Raw genomic sequence first — 4,377 nt, forward strand, 5'->3', positions numbered from 1 at the left:
GCTCTTACCCACTGAGCCATCTCACCAGCCCCTTGTTTTGTTTTTTTAAAGATGGAATTTGGGCTGGAGAGATGGCTCAGCGGTTAAGAGCATTGACTGCTCTTCCAAAGGTCCCGAGTTCAAATCCCAGCAACCACATGGTGGCCCACAACCATCCGTAACAAGATCTGACGCCCTCTTCTGGAGTGTCTGAAGATAGCTACAGTGTACTTACATATAATAAATAAATAAATAAAAATATATCTTAAAAAAAAAAAGATGGAATTTGTATTTGCAGGGCATCAGAGGAGTGGTGATCTGGGGACAAATAGTCATCCCTAAAAGGACCTGAAGGACACTCAAGGGTAGTTAAGAGTGGACCATGGCTAAGCTGATGGTCCATCAACCTCTAGAACGTCAGCCCAGATATCTGTGTGGAAAGTGCTGGAAGTATCAGGACACTGGCCCACTGCTATCTGTTTTTATATTCATGAATGTGTGTGTGTTTGTGTGTGTGTGTTAAAGGACAACATCTACCTTGTTTGAAACAAAGTCTCATCCTTAATGGGGGAACCAGGCTGCCTGGCCCTAGTACTTAAAAGGATTCTCCAACCTCACCTTGGCAACAACAGAACTACATAAGTCTGGCATCCAACTCCCTGTTCTTGTCCTTGAGTAGCAATTGATATCCACACTGGGCCATAACCCTCAGCCATCATACTTTTTATGTGCATGGGTGTTTTGCCTGCATGTGCCTAGTGTCTCTGGAGGCCAGAAGGGGGCATCAGACTCTTGGAGCTGCAGTTTCAGGTAGTTTCGAGCCCCGCGATGTGGGTGCTATGACTTGAACCCTGGTCCTCAGGAAGAAAAACTCCTAACTTTAACTTTTTCTTAATTGCTAAGCCATCTCTCTAGCAACCCTCACTCAGAATTTAAGTGCTTAACAGCAGGATTAAAAACCTGTAGTCAATGCCATAATCAGCCTGGGTTTAGTTTAGTCTCCAAAATAACCAGTCTGTCCTCTCTTAAAGTTTTCATTCCTTTGGCTTTGTGTGTGTGCGTTGGGGTGTTGGGGGGACCATTCAGGAATAGACAACAGAATTTCCACCATACATTCACTGACTGGAAAGAAAGCCTTCTTGCCTCTCTATAGCTAGAGGAAAACCATGGAGAGAACCCACAATGCCTTTAAGAATTGTTTATTTTAGCCGGGCGTGGTGGCGCACGCCTTTAATCCCAGCACTCGGGAGGCAGAGGCAGGCGGATTTCTGAGTTCGAGGCCAGCCAGCTCTATACAGTGAGTTCCAGGCCAGCCTGGTCTACAAAGTGAGTTCCAGGATAGCCAGGGCTATACAGAGAAACCCTGTCTCGAAAAACCAAAAACCCAAACCAAAAAAACAAAAACAAAAAAAAAATAAAAAAAATAAAATTGAAATTCTTCTGTCATAGTTTCCTGCGGGCTGAGATTACAGAGAGAGAATTTTACACCTGGTTACATGAGGCGATCTGTTTTCAACCTATACCGAGAAACCAGGTGTGGTGGCACGGGCCTTTAATCTCAGCACATGAGAGGTAGAGAGGCAGGTGGATCTCTGAGTTTGAGGTGTACATGGTGAGTTCCAGGCCAGTCAGGGATACACATTGATACCCAGTCTCAAAAAAAAAAAAAAAAACAAAAAAACAAAAAAAACAAAAAAACAAAAAACAAAAAAAACAAAAATGGGGCTGGAGAGATGGCTCAGTGGTTAAGAGCACCGACTGCTCTTCCAGAGGTCCCGAGTTCAATTCCCAGCNACCACATGGTGGCTCACAACAATCTGTAATGGGATCTGATGACCTCTTCTGGAGTGTCTGAAGACAGTTACAGTGTAGTCATCATATATATAAAATAAATAAATAAAATCTTTAAAAAAAATAAAAACTGAAAACAACAGAAATTATGTAAATATACCCAGATGCCTCAGAGCCCAAAGAACTAAATTCAGTGGAAGGGGTGAACTCCTTCTCAGATGTTGTCTTCTGATCTCTGTGAGCCTCATGATGGCCTACCTGGGCACATACACATAAAACAAATAAATGTAATTCAGCACGCCTTTAATCCCTGCACACTCTGGAAGCAGAGGCAGGTGGATCTCTGTGAGTTCAAGACCAGCAAGAAAGAGTGAGTTCCAGGACAGCAAGCAATACACAGAGAAACCCTGTCTTGGAGAGGGAGGCTGAGCCGGGGACTGAGGGAAGGAGGGAGATTTGATATTTTTCTGGACTCTGACCCACAAGGGTTCTAGACAGGCTGGGTTTTGGCATCTTCCAGCACCCACTTGCTTCCAGGGAGGTCAACTCAGGCAGGTGTACCAGAAGTCTCAATTACTTGGGGGTGGGGTGGGGGTGAGAATTAACCGTCCCGATTAAATGGCTTGAAATTCTGTGGACGTCTATTACAGCATGTTCACTGGGCTTGTTTTGTTCATTCCTCTCAGAAGCAGGCAGCCCAAGAACTAGGATTTTTTTCCGCTAAAGCATTGCAGGTGCCAAGCCCAAGGCTCGATTTAAAAGTGCCACTCCCATTACACGGAACAGGAAACCCGAGCTTCTGGAGGTCACTAGTTGAGGGGCGTCAGCGCGGACGTCCCATAAACCCAATCACTGAAGCCCGAGGTTGTCAGGGTTGGGAGGAGGGGGAACTCAGGAGCCTGGGTTTGGCGGGAGGAATGACTCAACTGCCCCGCCCTGTGCGCCCTGGGGCGCTGCAACAGCCATCCTCATCTTCGCTCGAGGACCCTGATCTACAACTGGGTGCGAGCTTAGGGGTTCAGAGCCTAAAACAGCCCCACCCCGAGCCAGCTCACACTCGAGCTCCCCGTGCTTTTGCAGCTGGAGCCAATAGCTACACCTGTGTCCGGCTAGTGGTTTGGCCTGAGTCGGGACACAGACGCCATTGCTGGAGGCGGCGCGTAAAGAGAACGCAGACGCCCGGTGGCTGGGTCCGCGGCTTCGATGGTTTTGTCCCCCCCCCCCCTTTCTTTCTTTCTTTTGTTTGGTTCGAATGATTATTACTAACCGTGTTCGTCCGGAACTTAGTAATGGAACCCAGGCTAGCCTCGAACTCTAGGCAATCCTCCTGCCTCAACCAAGCGCTGAGATTAAGGCTTGAGGTACTACGCTCATTAACGCATCGAGTTTGAAATGAAATAGAAAAAAAAAAAACAAAAAAACTTTGTGTGTATGTGTACTCCAAGAGCTTCTACCTCGCCCAGTGCGGGAGCTGTAGGGGACAGTGCAAGCACCCGAATGTGTATGAGCGGGTTGTTCGGAGTAGCAAGGGAGAGTGTCTGACCACCAAGAAGAGGAGACAGGAAGGTAAACTAGGATCCGGGAGGATTCTTATCTCTACAAGGGTGACAAACACAAAGACTCGGGCTACTTCCGCAGAGGAAGGCCATCACCCCCGGGCGCCGGCGGGCTCTAGCCACACCCAGATACCTGGGCAAGCGCCGGTCCCGCCAGGGTAGCGCTGGGGGACCCGGACTCGCCCTTCCAGGCTTGGCGGGGGTGGATGAGTGGGCAACCATCTCTCACCCCGATCTCTTCCGATGGTCTAGGTCCCCCTGCGGCGCACCCAGGTCAGAAGGCTCGGCTTGAACCTGGCGTGCGCAAGCCATTCAGCGCACTGACTCCCTCCGGGGAGGCTGGTCACGTGCCCGGGTGGGGGTGGGGAGGACGAGCAGCAAGCGCCCCCGGGCTGCACGTGCCGGGCTGGATGAGGGCGGAGCTCCGGCCTCGGGAGCTGCGCTGTAACCCCCGGGTTCGCAGCAAGGTGGCCAGGCCGCCTGCCTCCAGCCTGCCGCTGGCTGCTGGGCCACTCTCTGTCCCTGCTTGGGACTCAGAAAGGTTTAGCACTCGGGTCGCACTCCAAAAGAACAGCATGCCCTCTCTAAATTGTTCCTGTTGTACCGAGACCTTACAGTCCGATACAAAGAGTTCCTGTCGGTGAGGAGGGTTGCGACAGAGCAGTGGTTCATCTGCGGCTTTCTGTTGACTTGGATTAGGAAAAATTTCGAACACGAACCAAAGTCACGGTCCTAATGCGCCCCCCACCCCCACCCCCTGCACATCTCCTAGATAAACACTCCGCTCCTGAAAATCTGGATTTGTCCCTCTCCAGCTCACCCCCACCGCTGCCCTTCCCCGGGATTGTGAAACAAATCCCTGACTGTATATTTCAGTTTACGTCCGGAATGATTGCTGTGTTCTGATGAAAGTCTCATTGTTTCTTTAGAAACCTTTCTTTAAAAGCCCCGTAGGTTAAACGGCAAAAAAAAAAAAAAAAAAAAAAAAAAATAAAAAGAAAATTGAAATAAAGATTAAGGGATAAATTTTAACTCTTTGTCGTGTACATGA

This window comes from Mus pahari, chromosome 17, assembly GCF_900095145.1.
Source record: "Mus pahari chromosome 17, PAHARI_EIJ_v1.1, whole genome shotgun sequence".
Taxonomy (NCBI): domain Eukaryota; kingdom Metazoa; phylum Chordata; class Mammalia; order Rodentia; family Muridae; genus Mus; species Mus pahari.